The sequence below is a fragment of the Macaca thibetana genome, chromosome 8, assembly GCF_024542745.1.
Source record: "Macaca thibetana thibetana isolate TM-01 chromosome 8, ASM2454274v1, whole genome shotgun sequence".
Classification (NCBI taxonomy): Eukaryota; Metazoa; Chordata; class Mammalia; order Primates; family Cercopithecidae; genus Macaca; species Macaca thibetana.
In genome coordinates, this window is record NC_065585.1 from 47812103 (window position 1) to 47830032 (window position 17930).

General features: G+C 42.5%; 1 protein-coding gene across 3 annotated transcripts in view; it reads left to right on the forward strand.

Moving 5' to 3' along the window:
• Positions 1-17930, forward strand: part of LOC126960839 (cytochrome b-c1 complex subunit 7) — a 1171628-nt gene that overhangs the window by 93610 nt on the left and 1060088 nt on the right. The gene's annotated exons all lie outside the window — the stretch shown is intronic.

The following is a 17930-nucleotide window of genomic DNA, read 5'->3' on the forward strand; positions in this document are numbered from 1 at the left end:
TCCATTGTCTATTTGGTGAACATCTAGTCATTCTTAAAGACTCTGTTCAAATAGACCACGTTTTGCAGAGCCCCTCAAACCCTCATGCTCGCAGGCTCTGTTCTTAGTGGGCCTGTCTCACTGTATGCACATGCCTCCAATTTAGCAACCACCACTCTGCATTGCATTGCTAGTTTCCTTGTCTCTCTCCCAGGCTGGGAGCTCTCTAAGAGTGGCTGCCTGATCATACTCTTCTCCGTATCCCCAGCACACACTTAGTGCTAACTGATGTTTGTTGAATGACAAATTTGAGCTGCTTAGGATCATACAGATGACCAATGCATAGTGAAGACAACATTGTTTCCTTTCTGTTATCAGATGAATTGTGTCACTCAAAAAAGATATGTTGAAATCCTAACTCCAATATCTCAGAATGTCACCTTATTTGAAAATAGAGTTTTTGTAGATGTAATTAGTTAAGATGAGGTCATATTGGATTAGAGTGGGCCCCCAAGCTAGTATTACTAGTGTCCTTATGGGAAGAGGAGAAGGGACACAGACTCACTCAGACAGGACCATGTAACGATGGAGGCAGAAACTGGAGCCAAGGAATTGCATGTACAAGACAAGGAATGCCAGGGATTGTTAGGAACCACCAGAAGGTGGAAGAGGCAAGGAAGCATGCTTCCCTAGAGCCTTCAGAGAGAACGTGGCTCTGCCAACACCTTGATTTCAGACTTCTAGCCTCCAGAGCTATGAGGCAACCCATTGTCGTTGCCTTAAGTCAGTTAGTTCATGGTACTTTGTAATGGCAGCCCTACAAAAGGAACACATGTTCCAGCAGTCTGTATGCTCAGTCCTTCACATTTAAATATGATACTGCTGATTGTCTTCCTGTCTTTGCTCAGGAGTCATAGAAAGGCCATTACATAGGAACAGAAGGACCACAAACCTCATGAAGCAAAAGCTGCAGGGCCCCTCACTGAGGAGGCCCATTCCAAGGACTTGGGCGGGTTTCCAGCTGTATGTCCACTTGATGATACATTTTTGTAAAATTTGCAAAGTGGTATTTTAACGATGATCAGTTCAGAGCACTATCTTTCTCTTGGGTCAGGTGACTATCATGACCAGGAACTTTCTGGGATCCTGCCAAGGGAATGTAAAGCTGGAGAGACAATTTAACTTAGTGGGAGATATTTACATAGTTTGCAGTTACTTGCATGTATTGTTCCATGACTGCTGGCTCTCCTGGTGCAGTTGACTTTCTGAAATCCTTCTCCCACTCACTGTACTGACTCCCTGGGTGAAGTGACACAACAGTGCGAGGCTGGAGACAATACCACAGTATGACCATAGTGTGCTCGTGTCCTTCAGTGCCCAGTCCCAAAATAGTGGGGGACAAACAAGGTTTGAAGTATATTCGCACTAACCTGTGAAAATTTCTTTTAATCACCAGATGTGTAAAATTATAATTAGAAAATTGGGTGCTCATCAACTCGTAGTCAAAATGAAGTTCTCTTCTGTTAGAAATGTACTTTAGGCCAGGCACTGTGGCTCACATCTTTAATCCCAGCACTTTGAGAGGCCGAGGTGGGAGGATGGCTTGAGGCCGGGGTATTAGACCAGCCTGGGCAACATAGTGAGACCCCATTTCTAAAAAAAATATATATATTTTTAAAAATTAGCCAACCAAGGGTGGTGCATGCCTGTAGTCCCAGCTACTTGGGAGGCCGAGGTGGGAGGATTGCTTGAGCCCAGAAATTTGAGGCTGCAGTGAGCTATGATTGTGCCACTGCACTCCAGTCTGGGAGACACAGCAAGACACTGTTTCTTCAATAAGTAAATAAATAAATAAACTTTAGTAATGTAGTGTGTACACTGATCATACATCTTATAGTTTTTCCTATTATAATGGGAGTCTCATAAGATATAATTTATCTGAATTCTTGTATCTGTAGGATACAAACCTGTGACAGTACTTTAAGCAGTGACTCCATTCAAAATATAAAGTTGCATGTTTTTGCATGCATATCACATTATAATTTTGTGAATCTAATATATCTTGCCCTGATGAAATCTGGTGGTTCCAGATGAAACAGCATGCAAGAAACAGCCTGAAAAACAAATGTTCTACTGAACGAAACTCCTACACGCACTCATCTTTGAATCATTGTGTACCATAAGAGTAATTTGTTGTACAAATTAGGTAGCACATTATAATATAGTGGACTTTTAAATTACATTTTCTCTGGTGAATGTGCGTCATGAATTCTAAAAACACCTAAAATTGCCCAAAAAATGCTCTGAAATCCTACAGCTCATTAAAAAAGCAACCAGATACAAGTTTCCCCAAATTTGATAACCACCCCAAAAATTTATGTAAGATCATCAATAACAAATTGTGAAGTAGAAAGTAACTTTTCTGTGCGATTAATAATACAAAATAACCTTTTATTTTTGCTAGAAAACTGAACTCTCTGTTTTCACTCTAGAAAAGATTATACAGTTGTTCTGATATGAAGAGTGAAGCCAAGAACTGAAGGAAGGAAGCATTGTAGAGGCATATCAGCAGTTATTCAATAGATATATTATGTTTCTGGATTTTGTGATACTTAATAGTCAACTTTGTTATATTTCTAATTTGTTATGCTTTCTTCTCACAGTCTAAATAAATATTCACTTTTCTACCTACTTTTATTTTATTTATTTATATACTTTATTTTGAGACAAGGTCTCGCTCTGCCACCCAGGCTAGAGTACAGTGGCATGATCTTGGCTTGCTGCAACTTCTGTCTCCCAGGTTCAAGCGATTCTCCAACCTCATCCTCCCAGGTAGATGGAACTACAGGTGTTACCATGCCTGGCTAATTTTTGTATTTGTAGTAGAGACGGGGATTCACCATGTTGGCCAGGCCGGTCTTGAACTCCTGACCTGAAGTGATCTGCCCACCTCAGCCTCCCAGAGTGCTGGAATTATAGGCATGAGCCACTGCGTTCAGTCTGCATCCTTTTTCTTAAAGAAGGCCATCCCCCTGAATTATAGGCCCCACATAACCGGGATCTGACCATGCTCATACATAATGAAGATTGACATGATTTATTCATCAAGTTGTATTGAAAGCCAGCTGCAGGCAGGGCAATGTGGTAGGGACTTTATGGCATAAAGTGGGAAGAGCCCTGGGTAGGAGTCAGGGGCCCAGGGGTCCAGTCTTAACTCCCTCAGAGAGGTCCACATGAGATTGGTCGTGTCCCTTTCCCTCTTTAAAACTTGATTTCTTCTTCAGTTAGAAGAGGAATTTGGATTAACTATGTTCTAAAGCTCATCTTCACTCAACAATTTTATGAACGTGCATTTCAGAGTCAGCTCAAGCCTTATTATTTACAAATAATATCATCATCTAGCTGTTTCTGTCCTCTAGGAGTTTATGACTGGGTGAGCCAAGATTGGCCTTTGGTTTGTAGCGATGGGCAATGCTTGCTGGCAGTTCTGTTCCCTTGTTTCGTGGATTGGTTTACATCTTGGGCCAAATGAGTCCTGTTTCCTGATTGCTGAGTTGTAGCTGTGCTTCTGTGCCACCAGGGTTCGCCAATCCTGATGACCAGGCTGCCACTTCCATCTCCACTGATCCTCTGACAAGTCCTGCTTGGGGGAGCTGCACCAAGAGGTATTCCTATCTGGCTGTCTGGGGCAGGATTCTATTACTTTGTTTTCACGGACCTTAATTTCTAATAGAACATTCTATTTGACGTTTCTCCTGTGCTGAGGGGATCCTCGAGGATCCTGGCTGTGATTTCTGCCATGGGATAGTCCTCACTGTCACACAGGATATTGCCATGACAGTACTCTGGAGTGCTTTGGTTTGCTAAGGAGACATCTTCTGTATAAATGTCAAAAACAAATTTTTAATTAACCAGCTAATGTTTATCATGTAATAGAAAATTAGCAGAGGGTGCTTCAGTTGACACTTCTATTTTTATTTTCGTGACTAAGTTAATCATCGACTGTTCTATTTATTATTCATTTATTGATTCAATTTACATTCCTCTTTTTCCAACAAGGATTTGCATTGGATTTCTGAATTCAATAGGGAATTCTGGTCACATCAAAATGGCAGTCTTTCAAACTGGCAAGATCATAAATTGTATTTGGGTTTGATTTTGATGTCCAAAGATAACTTAAGAAGGGGACAACAGCCCTTAATAAGGTCAGTTATATAAGCAGATAATTAGTTTGAGGACAGAATGCCAACATTGATAAAAGCTGCTGGTTTGGTTATTTTGAAAGGTGTTTTAGCTGAGGCACATACCTTTTAAATGAGAACTCTTGTCTGCTTATGCCTGTTTTTGCAGATTACACACAAGTCAGTCAAATGATCCATTCAGTAATTCCCTCAATAAATATTTGTTAAGGCACTGACTGGATGAGAAGCTTGTAACCACTTTGCAGAGCTTATACAGTTATACAAACTGAGAGTTAGTATGAGGAAGATGGAAGTTACAGGTCAACTTGACCCAGGAAAAGAAACCCTGCCTTTGAAGTTCTACCCTAAAGATGGAAGGATGGTAGATGATGTTGATCCAGGCTGGCTTGGCAGAGCACTGATGGACCAAGAGAAAAAAAAAAGATGTCTCAATAACCCCGGGATGGTCATTTGCAGGACCAGAAAACATTGAGTCTGTTTAAAAAAGAACATGGTCCTTTGGTTGCTGCTGCAGTGGGTAACAAATCACAGGACTGAGTCACAAAAGCAGTAAGACAATAGAAATTGCATGGAGCAAATAGCACAAAGTGGCCATATATCAATTGGGTCAAATTACTAGCATTAATGCACTACAATTCTAGACTATGTGGAAAGTGTCCTGGACAATTTACTAATTAATTAGTTCAGCAATACAATCATTCAATCAATGCTTTTTATGGATTGATTTTTATTGAGCACCTGTTACGCACTAGGCCTTAGGCCTTAGCTAGGTCTCAAGCCTTAGGTCTTCCAAGGAATGGTGATGTGTAAAACAGTACCCACCTTTGCAGAGGTTAGTGTAAGGAAGTAGATAAGTAAATCAATAACTAAACTATCCTTTGGAAAGCACAATAACAGAGTACTTGAAAAGCATCTAACTCACTCTGGTAAGGGAGCCATGAGCAAGGGACACTGGGTGAAGAAGCCGTGGCCAAAACTGTTGGTAGCCTCCCCCCACAATCACTGTCTCTGCCTCTGTCTTTGCCAAGAGAACACTAATTTTATTCTATATGAGGCAGAGTGTACTCAAAGAAGGTACCTTTCTTCCCGCAGTCACAGATAAGCCACAACAACTCTTCTCCCTTTGTCAGTGGTCTGAATATGGTAAACGGGAGACCCAGATCTTAAGGGAACCAGACTCAAAGTCTGCTGGGAAAGTTTTTCTCTCTGATAAAAAGGAGAGGTGTCTAAGGGGAATTCCTCACTTCTTTTCTTGTTTTGAGCATGGCTTTGTGTGGATCTGATGTTTAGAGTTAAGGTATGTATTTTGAGTCCATACGGGGAAAACCAAGACAAAAAAAAGGCAGCCCAGAGTTCAGACATCCTCTAGCTGCTAAATTAACCAGCTGTGAAAATGCTGCTGCATATCTTTCTGGGGAGCTAATAAACCTCTTCGTTATACTATTAAATATCTAGTTGGATATTTTGTTAGCTGAGCTGAAAACATCCAAACTGATACAGAAGTCTCCCTGAAGGAAGTTCTGAGCTGAGGCTTGAACAGTATGTAAGACTTAGCCAGACAAAGATATGGATAAAGGACCTTCCTGGAAGACAGGTACATAGGCACCAAGCCTGGAGAGAGGAGCACCTCTGGGAACCACAAGTACTTCAGCGTGGTTATAGCAAGAGGTGGGGCTTGAGAGAAATGCAGGACCTTGTGTGCTTAGAAGAACTTTAGAGTTTATCCTAAAATAATCTGTAGTCATCGAAGGCTTCTCTTGGATTTGCACTTTTTAGACACGACTCTGGTGGCCATAGAGAGGACAGAGCAGGGGGTCTGGGATAAAAACAGAGAGCATAGGTAGGAGAATCCTGATATGAAAAGACAAGGGTGGTGGTGAAGGGGATGCAGAGGATGCAGGTTTGGGAGATATTCAGGAGGCAGAATACACAGGACTTGAAGTTCTATTGAATATCGCGGGGAAGACAGGGAGGTGGAAGAGCCAACTCTAGGATTTCTGTTTGGGTATCTAGGGGGATAGCAGTTCTCTCACTGAGACAGAAAATTAACAAGGAAGGGCAGGTTGAAGTGGTTCAAAGTGGGAGACATTGCTGGTAAGCATATGATAGTTCAGGAGACATGGGGGTGATAAATTCAACTTGAACATATTGTTTAGGAATCCTGAGGGACAAATTGAGGGTTTCCAGGAAGAGTTAGATAAGTAGGATTGAAACCAAGTGCTACAAAGGGGCCTTATTAGGAGAGACAAAAGATCCAGAGATGCTGTTGAACTCTTGCGATTGGATACATACTGCAGAGACTGAGATGAGAAGCCTGACTCAGGAAATACTCAAACTTTAGAAGCAAAAGGGAGGAGAAAGTAAAAAAAAGAAGGCGTTTCGGAGGAGGTTCTTCTTGAGTAGGGAGAAGGGAGGACATACAGGTTGGCAGGCATGGATGATCAGGGAAAGAGATAAGCATGGTGCTGGTGTGAGGGGAGGCATATAGGCACAAAGATCATGAACCTTGTAAAACAGGTGACTTGAGGACGTGTGGGTGCATTCAGGGCTGGAATGTCTGTACAGCATGGTGAATAAATCAGTGATTGATTATAACCAGAACCTGGCACTCAGACTTAACTATGGCCGCTGAAGGTAGACAGAGTAGAGTGCTTTCTTTCTCTTGCCTGGAGGGATCTCAGTCCCAGGGCACAGGGACTGAGGTCCCAATAAATAAGATCTCCACAGTTAAGCTTGGGCTCTATTTTCTCCATTCTTTGCAATTAATTACTGTGGTCATTACAATCTCATCTTTCTCCACTCTAAATCCTGCATTTGGTGTCTGATACTGATCTATGTGATTACACTCTTCTCTTAATATTGACCTGGTTTTATGGCATGAGATATACTTTCGAATGATGAAGCTTGTTTTCTTTGAGATAAAAAGGGTTGGAAAAGAAATTGACTACAGTGTCTGCAGAAGGAGAAAGGAAATAAACATTTTGGGATAAACATGGACATTTTAAGCCTCAAACTGTGATCTATTAGGAACATTTATATCCAAAAGGCAGCCCTGTAGACAGCCATAAGCAGAAAATGTTTGAGTTGCAAATGCTAAATACTTCAGGGAAAACATTCCTCTTTTAAAATAATCCAATTCAAAAGAAAGAGAATTGAAACTAAATCCCATCTTTAATTTGTGCTAAAAACCATGAGGTCAAAGTATACAATTTATGAACAAAATTATCCTTGACTTCTTGAACTGGCGCGATTACCTTCCTCAATGAAAGGAGAAAAGAGACAAAATAACCATTCTCTCAGAACATATTTCCTCTCTGAGTGGGGCTCTTGTTTAATTGGTTTTGCTCTGAGCAGAAATGGGAAGAAAATGTTGTAGGGTGAACCCATCAAGGCACAGCTCCCAGACACCTGTGTCTTCATATGGATGAGACAGAATAGAAGATATTTTGACATTTTGTTTTATTTCTCTAACTTGGCTCAAGTCACTTACTTTTCTTCTCTGTCTGCACCAGAGAAAGAGATATCCCGCAATTCTTGTCAGGGACCCAAACCCCCGAAAAACCAAAAGCCTACAACTGCTTGACAATGCAGTGGGCTGGAAGCATGTAGACACACGTGGTATGAATTGAAGGGCTCCATGAAACTTCCTTTATAACCCATAATACAAACAGTTTTCCTAATTCCTCCATGGTACCTAGAATTCCTGTTTGATTCATTCCTTTATGGGAGGATATGTCAGTGTTTTGGATTACTCTAATTAAATGACGACACCCTGCCAGCTGCTGGATGGCAGGGGCTGTCCTGTCTTCCTTGGTATGCCCCCTTGACAGCAAGTACAATCCATAAACATGGTAGGTGTTCAAAAGTACAAGTGGAGAGACAAAAGTAAGCATAGCCAACCATTATGATCATGGTGTGATGGTTCATTTATTAAATAATTCTCCAACTAAGAACACCAAACTCTTATGCTCCTACAGAAGAAGGAAAGTTAGGTTGGTTTGGGTGCCTCAGCACACCAGGAGTAGGGGAGGATGGAGTGAGATGGCTGGGGCCTGGGGCACCAGACTCATAATAGAAATACAGTGTGAACATCCGGGTGTGGTGGCTCACGCTTGTAATCCCAGCACTTGGAGGCTGAGATGGGTGGATCACTTGAGGTCAGGAGTTCGAGACCAGCCTAGCCAACATGGCGAAACCCTATCTCTAACAAAAATACAAAAATTAGCTCGGCATGGTGGCACACGCCTGTAATCCCAGTTACTTAGGAGAGTGAGGCATGAGCATCACTTGAACCCAGGAAGCGGAGGTTGCAGTGAGCTGAGATAGTGCCACTGCACTCCAGCTTGGGCAACAGAATAAAACTGTGTCTCAAAAAAAAAAAAAAAAAAAAAAAAAAAAAGGAAAGGAAGGACATGTGAACCACATAGGTAATTTTAAATTTTTTAATTTAGAAAAGGTATTATGTTGGTACAAAAGTTATTGCAGCCTTTGGCATTACTTTCAGCAGCAAAAACTGCAATTATTTTTGCACCAACTTAATAAAAGAGAAACAATGGTAAAAGAAATAAATAAAATTAATTTTAGTATGTTATGTTTAGCCCCCAAAATTATCATTTAAACATCTAATTACTACAAAAACTATTAATGAGATATTTTATTTCTTTTCATACCAAGTTCTCAAAATCCAGCATGTATTTTAATCTTACAGCACATTTGAATTTTGAAGAGCTGCATTTCAAGAGTGGCTATCATAGTAGACAGCATGGATCTAGAAGGCTAATTGTCAGAGAGGGAACAAGAGGGAGGGAGCGGGGCATGGCAGTTGGGGAGATGGGAGTCAGGGGCAGGAGAAGGAGATGCTGGAAGACAGCTGGGGTGAGAAAGGCATCAAGGATATGATTTGTAAGTTTGCTGGGGCATCTTTGGTCTGATGGTTGGAACCATTCTCAGGCATGTTTGGCTCAGGCTGGACCAGGAGGATTCTCAGGGCCTGAGTGTGCAGTTCCTTTGAGTGGAAAATGTGTGTTTCCTTTGGTGCCTTTGAAGTGAATTAATTCAGCACAAAGTCTCTTACTTTAATAAGTCCAAATAATTAATAGGATACCCAAAATTATCAATTACTTTCTTCTAGAACAAATTACCACTTCCTAGAAGACTATAAGCAAATTATCGTCTTCTAGAGCAGTGGTCCCCAACCTTTTTGGCACCAGGGACTGGTTTCATGGAAGACAATTTTTCCACGGATGGTGGTGGGGGGGGATAGTTTCAAGGGAAACTGTTCACCTTAGATCAGGCATTAGATTATCATAAGGAGTGCGCAACCTAGATCCCTCACATGCACAGTTCACAATAGAGTTCACACTCCTATGACAATCTAATGCCACCACTGATCTGACAGGAGGCGGAGCTCAGTCAGTAATACTCACCAAACCGTCATGCCACTCACCTCTGCTCTGCAGCCAGGTTACTCACAGGCCAGCACCATGGGGGTTGGGGACCCCTATACTAGAGCAGGTATATCTGGCCAAACTATATCCCCATAAGTCTAGATTTAATGCCATGGAGACCGCAGTAATGAGAAAGAGGAATTTTCAGTTTCATCTTTATCAAAATGCCAACCATTCTACCTAAGGTACTTGTCCATAGCCTATAACCTTTTAATTTAAACTCAGCTGGGAGACATCTTCCATAAAGAGGTGACTTATGGCACTGGTTAACCATATTGGAGGTGGGTGTGGAAAACACACGTGGAAACCATTTTCTTCATTAGGGCTGAATGTTGATATGTTCCTGCTTTCTTGCCAAGTTTAGAAATTCACAGCCGGGTGTGCGATGGCTCACGCCTGTAATCCCAGCACTTTGGGAGGCCAAGGGGGGCGGATCACCTGAGGTTGGGAGTTCAAGACCAGCCTGACCAACATGGAAAAACCCCATCTCTGGCCGGGCGCGGTGGCTCACGCCTGTAATCCCAGCACTTTGGGAGGCCGAGGCGGGTGGATCACAAGGTCAGGAGATCGAGACCACGGTGAAACCCCGTCTCTACTAAAAATACAAAAAATTAGCTGGGCGCGGTTGTGGGCGCCTGTAGTCCCAGCTACTCGGGAGGCTGAGGCAGGAGAATGGCGTGAACCCGGGAGGCGGAGCTTGCAGTAAGCCGAGATCGCGCCACTGCACTCCAGCCTGGGCGACAGAGCGAGACTCCGTCTCAAAAAAAAAAAAAAAAAAAAAAAAAAAAAGAAAAACCCCATCTCTACTAAAAATACAAAAATTAGCTGGGCGTGGTGGTGCATGCCCGTAATCCCAGCTACACAGGAGGCTGAGGCAGGAGAATTGCTTGAACCTAGGAGGCAGAGTTTGCGGTGAGCCAAGATCGCGCCACTGTACTCCAGCCTGGACAACAAGAGCAAAACTCCGACTCAAAAAAAAGGAAGAAAGAAATTCACAACAGTGGCAGCTCTAGTCACCAAGCCTAATTCAGGGTCTTATTTTTCTCCTGTAAAGCAAACCAAATCTTTAAAATGTTATTTTATTTTACTTTTTTTAGGCAGAGTCTTGCTCTGTAGCCCAGGCTGGAGTGCAGTGGTGCAATCACAGCTCATTATAACCTCGACCTCCCAGACTGAAACGATCCTCTCACCTCAGCCTCCCAGTTAGCTGGGACTACAGATATGCACCACCACACCCAGCTATTTTTTTTGTTTTCCTTTTAGAGACAGGGTCTCACTATGTTGCCCATGCTGGTCTCAGACTCCTAAGCTCGAGTAATCCTCCTGCTTTGGCCTCCCAAAGTGCTGGGATTACAGGCTTGAGCCACCATTCCCTGGCCATAACTTTGAAATTTTAGGATTGTGTTTGTCTTTTTTTACCCCTCTAGATTTTTGTCTTTGGGGTTCTTCATGCTGAGAGCTAAGGAGTCAAAGATTTCTGGATCTTCCCAGCATTCATTGTTCAAACACGAGTTTTCCACCTTCACTTCCATATATGGGATACTCCAGCCTAGGAGGTATAGTCCCATCAGACCAATATGTAAGCTGAGGCCTGCAACTGTTTTCTTCCTGCTTTGCTTCCTTTCAGAAGGTCTCATCTTCATTGGGGTTTTCTTTGTCCAAATTTCATGGATTTCTTGGTATCTTCCTTTAGATCAGAGACAATACTTCACCTTTACTTATAATAATGGTTCTACCTTGAAACTCACCCAGTAATTCTTTTGAATATTTTAGTTGGATCTTTCCCTCTTCAATCTGTCTAAAACTTCTGTGATCACCTGGCAGAGCAGTGCAGTCTCCCGTGTGTGATTTCTGCAATTGCTCTCATGATGAACTCTCTTCCTATAGCTGCAAGAGCATGCCTCCCCATGGGGTCCAGAACTGGAGATGCCTTGAGGGTGAGGGCAGAGGAGGGGTTGTTGCAGCTGGCTGTGTTAGATTCGTGGCTGTTCTTCTTAATCTTCTCTTTATGAGCAGTTAGAGCTGGGTGTGTCTCTTTATCCCCTCTATACCCATTTATCTTGTCTTTAAAAGTCCAATCTTTCTTCTAAGGAATTTTTTTCTCTTCCCCAGGCTTACTCAGCCCATCTGCTTTTATTTGTCTTTAATTTTCTCTCTGCCCTTGTTTAGATAGTGAGACAGAAGCATATTTGGACAATCATTCCAGTTCCTCCCTGAATTTCCGAACAGATCTGCTTTCAGAAACTCGTTCAGGCTCATACCGCCTAAATTGCTCTCTTCGCTTTTGAGTTTGTACTAATTTCACTGAGCTTTTTGAGGGTATTTTTTCTGTGGTCTGTTTTTCTTTATTTAAACCAAAAGAATTGGAATATTCTCTATAAATTGATTGCCTGTTCCTATTGATACATTTGTTGGTGAAATCTATCACCCTTTTGGAATGTCACCAAAGTCAGGGACCCTGGAATATAAAGTGAGGGCCAGAGTGTATGTAGTTAGCAAGTTCAGAATGAATTGGAGACCTATTTCCACATTTTCCCCCGCTTGTGCCTGAACACAGTTCTAAACAACAGAGGGAGAACTGCGTGCTGCGTAGCTGACTTAGCACTGTCTACGAATGACTGGCATAAAATGAACGTTTGTGCTCTGCATCCAGGAATAACGTAGCTGCCTTTGTAGTTTAAATGCCTTGCATCTAGAAATGTCTAGGAAACATAACACAAGCAGAAAGCAATTGTTTCATACCCTAGTGTCCAAAAATCTTGTATACTATAGCTCTGCTGATTTTAGGATTACTTAAATCCAAAAGTTTCTATTTTCCGTAAAATCAAATTCTTGCTGCAGCCATGCCTGCTCAGGTGTGAAGTGCTCCCACAAGGTCACATCAAGGACAACCTCAAAGGACATCGCAGTCATTATTTATTGTGGTAGGCAGAATTCTAAGATTCTGGCCCCCAAATTCCTGCCCCCTAGTATACAGGTCCCTCCCTGAAGTGTGGGAGGGACCTGTGAATGAGATGTCATGTCATATCTGTGACTGGGTTCTCGCTCAGTTGACTTTGAACTAAGCAAAAAGGAGATGATCCTGGATGGGCTTGACTTAATCAAGTGAAAGGTTTAAAAGCAAGAGTCTCCTGTTAGTCTAGGAAAAGCAAACAGCCCTGCTATGTACTGCCTATAGAAACGGGCAGCCTCTAGGAGCATGGGCCTCAGTCCTATGCCTACAAGGAACTGAATATTGCCAGCAACCATGTGAGCATGGAAGAGGACTCTAAGCCTCTGATGAGACCATAGCCCTGGCCAATGCTTTGATTGTGGTTCTGTGAGGCCTTGAACAAAGGACCAAGTATAGCTATGACAGGACTTCTGAACCACGGGAAGGGTGAGATAATAAACGTTTGCTGTTTTAAGCCACTAAGTTTGTGTTAATTTTTTATGCAGCAATAGAAAGTGAATATACTTACATGAGGCAGTCCCCTAGCTACAGCAAAGGCTGCTGTTAACTTCCAAGTTAAAAAACTTGCACGTTCTCTTTTTACTTGAACACTTACAAAGCTGCTATGGTCTGAATGTTTGTGACCCTCCAAATTCATTGGTTGAAATCCTAATCCCAAGGTGACAGTATTAGAAGGTGGAGCCATCATGAATGGGATTAGTGCCCTTGTAAAATAGGCCCCAGAGAGCTCTCTCATTCTTCATGATGTAAAGATGCAGCAAGAAGATGGCTATCTGTGAACAATACACCGAGCTCTCACCAGACACTGAATCTGTCAGCACCTTGATCTAGGACTTCCCATATCTAGAACTGTGAGAAATAAATTTCTGTTGTTTATAAGCCACCCAGTTTATGGTATCTTATTATAGCAGCCTGAATGGACTAAGTCAAAAACCCCAAAGCTTCCAGTCTTGAATCAAGACTTCTTGGCTTCAGTAAGTGAATTATTTTCTACCCAAGCAGCAATTCTTGTCAACCAAAGTAGCAATCCTCATCAATATAGCAGGGAAGACCCAGAGACCAGACTCTCTGGGGTTAAGTCACAGTTCTCACAGGTCCAGACTACAAAACCTCAGACAAGTTTTTAAATCTTTCCCTGCTAAAGTTTCCTCATCTGTAAAAAGTCATGATAATAACAGGGTGTTTCTCAGAGAATTGTGGGGACACATTGAATTACTACATGGAGAAGGCTTAGAAAATAGGCATATAGCAAACCATGTTAACTGTTATTATTTCTCCCGGGTTTTTTAATTCAGACAACAATACGTTGGGGTTTTAGAGATTCGATAAAGAGCATCCTTTTTCACCTTCCAAATTTGGGATCCTCTGAGAAATAACACACAGGAAACAAACAGATGGAGATCACATATCAGCTTTATCATGGATAATGTTCCCTGGAGAAGTGAACATTATCCACAGTGAGTCTCCTGACACTTTTCTTAGAATTAAACTTCTACACCCTGTCTCAGGTACAGTTGGACAGACACAGGCCTCCCCTACTGGGGCAGACCACCTCCACTATGACTGGAAGCAAGCAGAGTGGATCCTCCCTGGAGAAAGGAAGATCAGAATCAGAGATCCCAGGAGGCGCCAAACTTAGAACGTCTAATCTCTCCTTGCACACTCAGCAATTAGACATAGATCTTCTCTTTATGGTGGGGAAAAATTATCAGGAGGGTTGCTTAGCTGAAATTCCTCTATCAGGAAACCCAAGTTGAGGGCAATAGTTCTCTAACTTGATCAGCAGGAGGGCTTGTTAAAACACAGAGGGCTGGCCTGGCGCGGTGGCTCACGCCTGTAATCCCAGCACTTTGGGAGGCCGAGGCGGGCGGATCACGAGGTCAGGAGATCGAGACCATCCCATCCTGGCTCACACAGTGAAACCCTGTCTCTACTAAAAATACAAAAAACTAGCCGGGCGTGGTGGCGGGCGCCTGTAGTCCCAGCTACTCGGGAGGCTGAGGCGGGAGAATGGCGTGAACCCGGGAGGCGGAGCTTGCAGTGAGCCGAGATCGCGCCACTGCACTCCAGCCTGGGCGGCAAAGCGAGACCCCGTCTCAAAAAAAAAAAAAAAAAAAAAAAAAAAAAATTGCTGGGCCCATCCTGGAATCACTGATCCAACAGGGCTGAAGTTCAGGCAGAGAATTTGCATTTCTCCCAAGTCCCCAGGTAATGCTAATGTTGCTGGTGCAGGACCTCACTTTGAGAACCTCTGATCTGGGAAAATGAGAGTCCCTGAGGTGGATCAGTCACTCTGTGCCTGAACAAGCAAACCGTTTGTGATTTGAGTGACTTAGAGAAGTGTGAGTGACAGAGAACAGGTGATGCAGCCCCAGTGACTTTGTTTCCACATCAGACCAGGGAGAGGAAGAAGAGTTGACTGAGAAAAGGACTTTAGGCATTTGGACACTCGGTCCTTCTCTACAAGGGACATTAGGTTAACCTGTCAGTGCTACCAGAGAACCACAGTGACAGATTTTTATTTTTAATTGACCCATTATTTTATTGAACTGAAAAATTCATCTGAAATTGTTAAATTGTGTAGCAAAACCCAAACCAAGGTAGATAAACTTAGGGTTGTTTTTCTCTACCCGCAAACAAAAACCAAGCATTTAAAATCTTCTGGGCACGTTTTCAATAATTTAATTTCTCTCCATTTTTTGATTGTCAGCAGTTGACATCAGCATTGTCAGAAAGCAATTATTAAGCATGTTAACTATATTGAACACTATACTAGGAGTTGTACGGGACAGGATATGGGCAACTGTCCTAAATCAGAACATGGACTATCAGAGCTTGTATTAGTCGATGGTTTGGCTCCTTGGAACGCAAGTGCACCCCATGGACCAGCAGCATTGATTAGAAGTGCAGCATTCCAGGCTCTCCCACAAGCCTACTGCAAATGAGGATTTGCATTTTTACAGTGACTAGATGCATGTTAATGTTCCATCAGCACTGAGATAGATGAGCCCTCCCTCTCTACTCTTTATACACCCCCAGAATGATCTTTTGAGGATCTAAGTCTAAATGCTCTTTGCTTAAAATTCTTCAGTGATATCTATTCACCTGAGGAATTAAATTTGAATTTCATAGATATAGGAGAGGAAGGAGTAGAAAACAAAAACAATTCCAATAGAGGAGTTGTAAGCAGATAGGAAAATTGGAAGGATTAACTGCTAGGTCGTTTTATGGGCTAAATGGTGTTTTTCTGGGCTTTCATGATTCAGAAAGGCATCAGAGAAGTACGGCTCAGCCTAACCCTTCACCCCAAAAACAATGACTTTAAAAGGAGATTAAAAGGGAAAAACCTTATGTGCCTATGACACTGCCCTTTTTCATAACAGTGGGTTTGTAGAACTGAGGTCTGTTTGAGACAGGAAAATGTAACCAAAAGTGATTAGCAAATCTAAACAACAAAAGAGGAAAATTCTGTCTGTTCCTACGTGTTGCAACCATGCAATGGAAGGTAGAAGGTGTGCTGAATCTGAAGGAATTAAGAGGGAGGGAAGCCACCAAGAGACTCACTGTTAGAGACTAGATACCATTTATTGAGGGCCCACTGTGTTACCCACTGTGCTAAGAGCTTTATGCTATTACTTCATTTACTTTCCACAACAGCCATTGAGGTAGGTATTAATAGAGAAGAAGGTTAAGCAACTGGCCCATGTTACACAGCTAACATAAGGCAGAAGATTCAGATTTGATTCTAAAGTCAATGCTGTCAGCCAGTATGCTGATCATCTGCCCATCCGAAGGTGGGTCACTGTCCATCCCTGCCTTTTCATTTAAACCTATGTTCCCTGGACGTGAATCTCAGGGAGTTACTGCCTGCCCGTTCCCACCATGCTTCCAGAATGCATTTCCTTGCAAATGATGAAGTGGAAATAGCACCAATGAATAAGAATGAATGGATGGATGGGGAGTTCCATATGGAGGTGGGAAATGCTGAAATGATGGGCTGTGCCCATAAATCTGTAGATGTACCACAGCTTTTGGTAACAGACACCCATTTGCCCCATGGCCAAACGATGTGCCTTGGCTTCGCTGAGCTGTAGTGGAAGCCAAACCATCTACTGCTGAATCAGTGACCCAGCAAGAAGGGCTGCAATGATGAAATCAAGCAAAACAAAAATTAAACCCCATGCTGCAGTGGAAGGAGAGATGTCACATGCTTGTTCTAAATATTTCAGAGCTTGCTGTTGCCTGAGAATGGATTTCCAATGACTAGAAAGGCAGAGGGATGATTGCCTTAATGTGTCCACTGTAAACTCTGTCCTTTTGCTAAGGAATGAATGAAGCCGTGGTGGAAGGAATCGTTATTGGACAACCTTACATCTACTGTTTAAGCTAAATTAAGTAAAGTGGAAAAGGAAAGCCCAAAGTCATAAATGAGAATAGTTTAAGCCAGAAAGGAAAATCTAAGGCAGGTTCTTGTAAACAATTTTCTACTGTTACTGATAGAGATGGGCATGGGGATCTGTTGAAATTAATGCTTTTTCATGCAAATTTCACTATGCAAATTTGAAACCCTGTAATATGAAAATAATAATAAAGCCTTCTTTTAGGTCCAAAACTTAAAATAATGTGAAATCCCCTGTATCTTTCATGGCTTCAGCAGGAAATGGATGGCACACTTTAATTGGACAAAATGACTGCTTATAAAGGTGTGAGGAGGATGTAGGGAAACTACAGGGAATAGTACTTGTACCCCCTTTGGTTCTGAAAGGACAAGGGAAATGAGTCATTAATGAGCCCCTGGGAGAGTGGTTGTGAAGAGGGCCACCTGACAGAAGCTGGGGACTTTGGGAGAAGATGCAACTGACCCACAGTGACTTGGCAGAGAGGGAGCCCTGGGCTTAGATAGACTGACCTCTCTCCTCCATCTCCCTGATTTCTTACAAGTGCCAGCCATTGGTGAAATGTGCCTGGAAGCCAGAAGGCTAAAGAACCTGTTGATGCAGTCCATATAGATGGACTTCCTGGCAATACAGGGCAGAGTAGAGATGGATCTGGAGGAACAAACAGAAAAATCCAGCTTACCCCCAAACTCACCAAACAATTGAGCCCCAAGTCATATAAATTAAAACAGACAGGCAGGATCTATTATAAATGGTGTTTATGCTCTAGCCACATGACAATGCCATTTTAGCTGGTAAACAGCACCTAAACTATCTCACCTTGGTCAGAATTGCTCTTGAATTGTGTGGATTTTGAATATGGAGATACTTTTAGAAGACATTATATTCAACCATTATTTTCAACCTCCCCAATTCTTCCACAAAATATCACTTTGGTTGGAGTCTCCTCCAG